This window comes from Pinus tabuliformis, chromosome 5_2 (genome assembly GCF_031772625.1).
Source record: "Pinus tabuliformis cultivar Carrire ecotype Pingquan chromosome 5_2, CPIR1, whole genome shotgun sequence".
In the NCBI taxonomy this organism is placed as follows: domain Eukaryota; kingdom Viridiplantae; phylum Streptophyta; class Pinopsida; order Pinales; family Pinaceae; genus Pinus; species Pinus tabuliformis.
This window is the reverse complement of record NC_142306.1, coordinates 526,690,134-526,700,531: the sequence shown is the minus strand read 5'-3', so window position 1 is coordinate 526,700,531 and position 10,398 is coordinate 526,690,134. Positions and strand designations below refer to the sequence as shown.

General features: G+C 33.5%; 1 pseudogene; it reads right to left on the bottom strand.

The window, feature by feature from the left end:
* LOC149160034 (cryptochrome-1 pseudogene) lies at positions 1-8,411 on the bottom strand (annotated as a pseudogene).
* Between the last annotated feature and the right edge of the window lie 1,987 nt (positions 8,412-10,398).

Sequence of the window (10,398 nt, the reverse complement as noted above, 5' to 3'; positions counted from 1 at the left end):
CTAAGGATTATATTTTTGATCTATCTCACACCCATCCAGTAAGAAACCATAAATGTACTTCCAGCCAAAATCATCATAGTCCAGATCAACATTCAACAGTGTGTCCCAGAAATACTTCATGCCCCATCTCTAAGGAAGTTGGGGAACCTTAACAAAGAAACTACACTATATATCACCTCCCAGATTCGATCATCCAACCATCCTATTACCCAAAGTTCCCACATCCTAGCATCAACTAAAGGATAGCCAGTCCTAACTTACCTCCAAGATTTAAGCTTTAAATAAATACTTTTCAACCCTCCATGGGAAATAATTAAGATATGAAATAAGTGGCCTCTCATAGTTGCAAGGGAAATTGAAACTCAAATAACTTGAATATTCTCGGAGACCATTTGACTTCAGAAAGATATTCCCACTATGTTCTGAAGTATTTCCCTCACTAGCCCACAAATCTTGTCTAATGTGAACAAGGTGGAACACCTTTATAACAGTCAACTCCCAAAAGTGTAGATGAGGTGACGAAAAATAAGTTATTGCACTATCTTCTTTCTGATAGTTTACATCATAGTCAAGCAAAGGTCGATTGATAAATGTAGGTAGAGCCCTTTTAGAACTTCTCCAACTAGGTGACCATGCCCTTGAAAAATGTACATTTTTGGCCTTTTCAAATTCATCCTCGAGGTTTAGATCATCTGATGGGTCGTTAGACACTTAACCTGAATATATATGACCATGCATTTAATAAGCGTATCAATAAGCAACTAACACATGTAGAGCTAGAAACACAAAAAAGTAGGAAACTATGTAGCCCAATATTTAGTGTTTCGAGCCTTTGGAATGTGTTAGTGTTGAGCTCTAGTGAGGTGTTTTACCCTTTATCTTAGTACAATTTGATAGTGATCAACCATCACTGTCTACAGTTATGTTATGCCACACTAATTTTTCACTATTTATAACTTAAATCTAAGTAAAAAAGGGTAGTCTGCACACGAAAATACTACAAAACGCCATGCAATAAGATAATAATTGGTGTAATGGCCTTCCATATTTTCGAATGGATGTGAATAATATAGTATTAAATGGATAGGATGAAAACACAGTAAGTCGATATTAGCTTACTGCATGGTGCTTAGAATTTTCCATCTGCAAGTCATCAATTTCTTACAATAGTACTTTCTACGTCATTGTTCCAATTCTTGTTAGACCATGAATGTCAAATTGTAGGATACATATTTGGACCAAGGCTTGTGATGCAAATGTTTGTTGATCCCCAAAAAGATATTTAATTGAAATTTTGATTTGCGTATGTTTCAAAAATAAGTTAATGCATGAATTATTAGAACACCACTTAATCACATAAATTGTAAAGCATGGAGAACTAAATAATAATGTTGCATCAAAATAATAGAACAACAAACATGAGCGAAATAAAATGACACATGAAATTAATAAAGGAGTTCAGCTATCTCAAAGCCTACATCTTCGGACTCAGTCTTCAACAAGGAGGTCTTTATATTAAAATGTCAAAGACAAAAGACTACATCAAGGTTACATCAAAAAGATCACTGGTTAGTCCAGTTGTGTTATGCTCGACCTCAGAATTCTGACACAACTTATGGCTCAGAAAAATACCTCTTACAACTCTTGTAATAAGCCTACAAAGTTTCGCCTCCAAATCTCCAAAACTGCTCTACAACTCTTATGTTGCATAGAAAGTTACAATTCCTCTCAAGGAACCAAGCTCAACTATTCTCCTATATCTCTCTACTCCTTTCATAGCATAACATTACATGTATATATAGTGTTTGTGGCTAACCAAAATATAGAAAATGAATTAAATTACATATTGCATTGCTATAACCATATAAAAATATGGTTGTATGGTTACAAACCCACTCTAAAATTAACATATTCGAAATGTTTGTTTTAACTACATATACCATATATAAATTATATGGTTGCTAACCATATCCACAATGCATACAAATCTGATAACCATATCGGCGCCTAACAAATATCATATGTAATAGGTGGTCAATAGAGCCATATACCCATGGCATGTGAACACAGTCGAGCGGTGGAACTCATGGCTTGGAGCAGCGGTGTTGTTAAGAGAGAAACTATAGCATGTTTTGTAACCAAAAATCTGATGGTTTCAGATTGTTCACTCTGCACCATGTTATAACTTAAACTATGTTTATTACATAGTGTTAACATTATCCATTTTCGTGCTTAAACTTAGGTTGATGACCCATATCTATTTGTGCCATTCCATAACATAGGTTTTTGGTTAATAAATGAAATGTGCACTATACATGTTTAATACATGTTATGTGACTTAAATCATTTTTTTGCATCACATATATTTTAATATATGGTGTTTGTAAACTATGAAATTTATATGCCATCATATATAATAATAAAATCACCTTTTAATCCATTCAACCCATTATTTCACCTTGCAACCAAACTGAAGATGTTGCACCTACAACTGAAACTGGGCTTTGGCTATGCTGACTGTGAATGCCATGTGTCGAGTAGTAAAAATGCAGTGTGCATTGATTCGTCACAAACTTCAACAAGAAATTTTTCATTCATCTGGAGGCCAAATGTGCCCATTCAAGTTTCGTTGGAGTCATTTTTGTGAGCTCTACACAATGGTGCTACTTCCACTTGAATCTAGTGACTTTGAATTTTAGGCTTTTTCTAGATCCTTGATCATACATTGATTAATTTTGGATCATTTCCTCCCCGCTTATACCTTTTGGACCACCAAAAGGATTAAGTTCCATAAGAAAAATGTGGGTTCCATTTTCCCACTTGACCAGTATCTGTCCACTCTATTTTGAACCTGTACACTTTACTCATCCATGAAATCATCAACAATACACACAATCTACAAAATATATCAAGTACTTTACCACCCACATATACATTCATATTTTCCGCTAATATCCAGGCATCACTAAACAATAATAAACCTATTAACAACATTGAAAGTATTGACATCACTGAAACCATATCCTCCTTTCCTTTCATAGCTGAAACAAAACTCCACTTATCATGCTGCAACTCTTGTTGATGTACAATTTTAGGTTCCTTAAGCATATCTATCTACTTGTGATTAACTTTACTGATCTCTTGCTTAGGTTCTTTAGATTGTACCACAACATCTTTACTAGCATAAGCTACTTGTTTTAACTGTTCAACTATAAAAAGAGATTTATATGCTTTTATGTGATGAGAATGAACAACATATTCAATTTCTTTTTTGGACAAGTGATATTGATTATGTTCCCTATAAAAGATTGCTTTTCTATCATATAAATACAGGCTACCCCAGACCATTCCACATTTATCTAGTTTTACCACATCACACATCACATTATCCTCAAATTGAGAAGTTATTGAAAAAGATAACATGCATTGCTCAGTTACTCATAATTTATGATTTCTTCTCTTTATGATGCTTTATGGTTTTCAATCCCAAGTGCTTAACCACTTTTTCTAAAATTAGGTTAGCTCGAGATCCATTATCTAACAATGTGTTGATATTTGTATGTTTCATAACAACCCTTATATGAGATAACTTGCCTCTAGAACTATTAGAATAATTACCTTCATCGGATTTACCAGTCATAATCAATGATGTGATCTGCGTCTCATCACCTGAATTTGACCCTAGGTCCATCAGTTTCGTTGTTGCTGTAACCTTTTCCTTCCCTTTTCTGATCCATTTCAGTTTCATTTCGGGATGTAATTGCCAACAATGGTCCTTGTCATGGCCCTCTTTCTTTCAATGCTTACAAGAGAGATTTTAAACCTCCTTCTTGGTGATGTTTACTCTCTTTTCTTTCCCTTTTCCCTTGATCTCCATTCTCATTGTCGATTTTGATGATACCCCAACTCCCAACTTACCTTCTTCAATGTAACTTGCTTGTACTTCCACTTCATCTAGGTTAGTAGGACTAACCATAAATACAATATTTCAGACATACTTAGGTAATCCTCCTATGTATTTCATTAGACTTTCTTGAGTATACAAATGAATATCTAGCATCAATGCCTTTTTATGAAACTCATCTGTATATTCCTACACAGAATGACCTTTCCTAACTTTTAGTCCTTTCCATTCTATTAATTATTTTTCCTTATATCCCAATAGATAGAATTTCTTTCTAAGTGTAGTAATAAAATAAAACCATGATGGATAAATCTTAACGATATACTGATTACCCTTCTGTAACTTACTCTACCACTAGATCAATGATGTGCCTGCTATATGAAGTGATGCTAGTGTGATTTTGACTTCATCTTCAGTTATCTGTTGCATGCTATAATAAACCTCCATTTTCCTGACCCAATTGTCTATCTTCTCAGCATCAACTTCTCCATTGTACATGCGTAACACGAACTTAACATCGAGCTTCAATGGAAGTTTCGAAGTTTCCGATGGATTGAAGAGAGAAGTGATAGGGTCTTTTTTACCGATTTCATCTTCTTTTCCAGCTTTTGATGGTTGTCCTTCTTCGCCTTTAGATTTTTTTGTCTTAAAATCTCAATACATTTCTTCAACCATGGCTCACAAGGTCATGAAAGAATCCACGAATTCTACATAAGCTCCAAATAGATGATCACCACTTCCTTCTTGAGCCATCTCTTCTCCTCAAGTTTTCCTTCTTCTCAAGCCAAATTTTGGATCTCCTTCAAAAATTTCTCCTTCTCCAAGATTTGATTTGGTCCTAGTGATCATGCACACTTCAAATCATAATTCTCAACAACTCGCTCTGATACTAAATTATCCCCACAAAGATCTTTAATTGAAATTGTGATTTTCTTATGTTTTAAAAACAAGTTAATACATGAATTATTAGAATGCCACTTAATCACATAAACTGTAAATCATGGAGAACTGAATAATAATGTTACAGCAAAATAATAGAACAACAAACATGTGTGAAAGAAAATGACACAAGAAATTGATAAAAAAGTTCATTTATCTCAAAGCCTACATCTTCGGGCCCTATCCTCAATGGGGGGGGCTTTATATTAGAACTTTAAAGCCCAAAAACTACGTGAAAGTTACATCAACAAGATATTTGGTTGATCCAGCTATGTTCTGCTTGACCTCATAGTTCCGATGCAACTGATGGCTAAGAAATAGACCTCTTACAAATCCTAGAATAAGCCTACAAAGTTTCACCTCCAAATCTCCAAAGCTGCTCTACAACTCTTTTGTTGTATAGAAGGTTACAATTCCTCTCAAGAAACCAAGCTCACCTCATCTCCTATATCTCTCTGCTCCCGTCATGGCATAACATTACATGTATATACAGTGTTTTTGGCTAACCCAAATATAGAAAATGAATTAAATTACATGTCATATTATTATAACCATATAATAATATGGTTCTATGGTTACAAACCCACCTTAAAATTAACATATTCGAAAGGTTTTTTTTTAACTACATATACCATGTATACATTATATGGTTTCTAAACATATCCACAATGCATACAAATATCATAACCATATCGGCGCATAACAAATCTCATATGTAAAAGGCGGTCAATAGAGCCACAGACCCGTGGCATGTGAACATGGTGGAGTGGTGGATCCCGTTCCTTGGAGTGGAAATTTTGTCAAGACCGAAACTGTATCATGCTTTGTAACCACAAATCCAACAATTTCGGATTGTTAACTCCGCAGCATGTTATACCTTAAACTATGTTTATTACATAGTGTTAACGTTATCCATTGCCATGTTTATACTTAGGTTGATGACCCATATCCATTTGCGCCATTCCATAAAATTGGTTTTTGGTTAATAAATCAAATGTGCACTATACAGGTTTAATAATGTTATGTGACTTAAATCATTTTTATGCATCACATATATTTTAATATATGATTTTTGTAAACTATGAAATTTATATGCCATCATGTATAACAAGAAAATCACCTTTTAATCCATTCAACCCATTATTTCACCTTGCAACCAAACTAAAGATGTTTCACCTGCAACTGAAACTAGGCTTTGGCCCTGCTGACTATGAATGCCATGTTTCGAGCAGTAAAAATGTGACATGCACTGATTCGTCACAAACTTCAACAAGAAATTTATCATTCATCTGGAGGCCAAATGCGCCCGTTCAAGTTGCGTTGGAGTTGTTTCTACGAGCTCTACACAATGGCATTGCTTCCACTTGAATCTAGTGAATTTGAGTTTTAGGCTTTTTCTAGATCCTTGATCATCCATTGATCAATTTCAAGTCATTGAGTTTTATGGCATTGATTTGGATAAGACTGGTGTGATTCCACCAACTGTGAAAAACACTATATAATTTTAGCATATCAGAGAGTACAACTAGATGACCATAAGGGTGCGCCTGAACTTATCTCAAGGCTCATAGGTAGGATTCTATACTAATCATGAATCTAGTATGTGCTTTAGCGTGCTTAATCCTTACTAGTTGTTCACAAGAAGTTTCATTACATTTTCCATATTACAAGCTACTAGTTATATTGTTTGATGGATGTGGGACAAATAGTGATACACCTTTTGATAGAGATCATTGCTGAAGTCCTCACCGGTTATAATTGAACATGACTAGCAACTTATTAGCATTTACTAAAAGGCACCTTAAGTAGTTTGATCACCGGAGAAAATGGAAAGGTAATACTTCCTATCTTAATTTTTAACAAAATTATAGATATATTTTAAAGAAAAACTTATCTATTAGAGAAATGCTTTATAATCAACATTGACACATTTGAATTCAATGGACATACCACTTATTGACCGAAACTTCAAAATATGGAACTTATCGCAACAAAGTTCATTATAACAATACTTTTATAATCGTCTGAAATATAGAAGTCCTATTCTTCAGAGACATTACAGGAACGTTGAAATGTTTCTCATAGATTGTTGTTAGCTATCAACAACTATCAATAAAAGGTCAATTCATACCATTTCTTCCATGCTATTCCATGGCACTTGTATCATTTTCAAATTTTCATACATCCAAAAACTATGTTCTTGGAAAAATGTGAATTCTTGTATATCTTTCTCAATTTTCTCGATTCAGATTGATTCAAAATGGAAAAAAATAAAGAAACACATTGTAGTCAAATGTATGGTATTACACACGAACATCTCAACCCAAGGATGAAGGAAGGCATTAGATTGACTGGTGGACTCCTGGTAGATTTTGTTAACTCCCTCCTATTCAATTGATTAATTGTGTCCAAGAAGAAATCTAGTTATCTAACCTTAATATTGTATATTGGTATTGTCTCATAAGAGGATTCACAATTTTAGCTTGTATAGAATAAAACAAAGGAACGATCCCGAATGGTTCATTGGATTGTTGGTGATGTCAATGGAGTATTAATTTGTCCAAAAGAGTTCCATTATCACTGCGGTCTTTGCAACCCAAATGGCATGTCTCAAAAAAGGACGAAGCTCAGGGCATGTCCCAGGAAATTTTGGCAGAATCATCACCCCTTAGACTTACCATCAAAGCCAAAATAGTCCATGCTATGAAATGTATTCCTTAAAATTTGAAGGAACATCATAAGAGACAAAAGGGAGGGAATCATTTGAGAGAACTAAGTGAAAGAAACTGCTAAAAAACAAAGGTATAATCAAAGTACATTTACAACAAGAGAAGGAATACTAACTGATGAGAAAAAAGGGAAAAACAAGTTACAAACTATCAAAGGTAATAGGAATTGAGCATGCAATCAAATAAGCATGACCACGAATTTTTTTAAATCATTAAAATTATTTGCATTCGCTAGATTTTTCTTATCTCTACAAATTGGATTCCTCATTGAAAAAAAAGAATACCCATCCATTATGGTTGATATCCAAGGTACATCCTTGACATTATAGGTAGGTCAACAATTAAAAAGTATTGATGATATAGTGTGGAATATCTAGTAGTATGATCAGTAAACACACTAAAATTACTTATCAATGCAATTGAGCTCCTAGATCCCTATTGTGGGTACTCAACGAGTGGAAATTAATGTATATTAACCTTGGAAATTATGTGATTCCTTAAGGTTCAATTTTGCACTAGATGTTTTAGCAAGAGTGCAAATCTAATATGTCCAAAATAATATAAGTTAATTAAAGGCTTCTCTTTCTTGACACTTTATGACAATTGACATTAACATTGAAAATCACTATATGGAAAAGACATGATAGCGCCATTTAAGAAGAGTCTAAAGCAGAGTGTGAACATGCAACAATCCTTTTGGGAGGTAGAAGGGGAGCCGATGGATCATATGACATGTTAAGGCACTTATTCCAATAAGCTTGAAAGATAGAAAATGCACATCCTTCCTCATCATTGACCTCCCAGGGATCATAGAGTAAATATGAATTGAATAATCGCATCTGTGTACTTCGATAAGGGAGATCATGATTCAGCTTATGATTACAAACAAGTGACAAAGGATCTAGCTCACCAAAAATGGATAATGTAAAATTAGTTTTTATATCCTGAGCAAGTTAATTACTCACACTAGAAGAAGTTGGGGTTTTAAAACATTATAGAACCTCTATAATTATTTGTAGATCTAATATGCTCTAAAACTGAAGTAATAAGATGAAACAAAACTTGTTCTTGTATTATGGCTCTAACTTTTGAAGAATAAAAACACTTAGAAAGCGGTATTTATAATTTCCATTGTTCCAATGATGAAATTGGCCAGTTGCAACACTCTAAATGTAAGAAATTTATGAGTGGCTATGTTACAAAACTTGCACTAAGTGCAACATATAGTTAGAATTAAACTATGCAATTGATGATGCTCTGAAATAGAATACATTTTATGATAGGGAAATGTTTGTAAAAAAATAAATAATGATAAATGGTGTTCGAAGCTTTCACTTTTATGATGGCTTGAACTGGGTCTTCTTAGGCCCCCAATAGAATAAAATACGAGTAAGGGAACATAGAACCAGGACCCTATATCAAAGAGACCTAATATACTTTATACATGTGAACATTATTACATTTAGGTACAATAAGAAAACATGGAGAGAATATTACCTATTAGTTTATATCACATTATCCACCTCCAACTTGGATTTCTTATCTAGGAATAGAATCCATGGTGTGCCTCCCATAGAAATTACCTTATAGGATCTTAGAAACATTATGGGATCACAATATCCGGTCCTTCTATTCAAGTGACCTAGTATATATTATATAGAGAAACATTATTACATTCACTTCCATCTACAAAACCAAAACACAAAGAGACACAATACTACCAATTAGCTTGTATGACATTACCAACCTCTAGACGATGGAATTTATTAATTAGGAATAGAATCCATTATATAAATCCATGAAAAAGAACTAATAGGATATTGTAAGCATTACAGAATAAAAATTAAAATATTAAAAAAATAAATTAAAAAATAAATAAAAAATAAAAAAATATAAACGAAAATACCTTACATATTTTTTATAGATAAAGTTATGAATAGTATGAGAAACTTCCAAATACTATTTTATAGAAGCTTCTTCTAGTTTGTTTCCAAGCATATCTCTATCTTGATCAATGCAAGACCTCTGCACATGCAATTATTGAATATTATTTCTTCTTTCTTGCCCTCAAGTAATTTAAGGTCTTCCTTTTGCAACATGTTGATTTTTCTCCCTGAAATTGCAAGTGAAGATCTGACATCATCTATCTATTGTTGCAGAATTTCTTTCCTCGATTTCAACTTTCAATTTTTAATTGAAATGTATTCACGTGACCAATTGGTCCCACCCCTAAATTTGCATGGTTTTTTAACAACTCCATCCAACTATCCTTTGCTACACCTTTTTTTCTTTCATCTCCTCATTTCCAGCCTGTCCAATGTGGACTTTCTCCTTCATATTCACCAAGACTGCATGTAAAGCATCTTTCTCATTCTAAAAAAAATAATGCACCATATTTCAAACTCAATTGCTTCTCGAAATATGTGATCTCATTTTCTTTATAAGACAGTTCAACCTATTCCAAGAGTTGTGATCTCATATCTTACCTCTCCATTTTCTTTATAAGACATTTCGACGAGTTTATTTTCTCTAGCAAACGTTGTTTCAATCCCCCCCTCTCTAGTTCTATCATCCATAACCCTCCCACACTCTAGAAAATATTGAATTAATGTCTCAATATTATCATTCAATTAGCTTTGCATCGCCTTGATCTGACTTGATCCTCTAATCCTTGATTTTTTCAATGCTAGAGAAAGTGGGTGTGTTGATTTGAGACATAAACTTGTTTAATATCTCTATGGATAAATTCTATTCTGAAGTTTTCATTAGCTATGCCATGATTTCGAGTTAGAGAAAAGGATTTCTTATTAGTTATGGGTTAATATA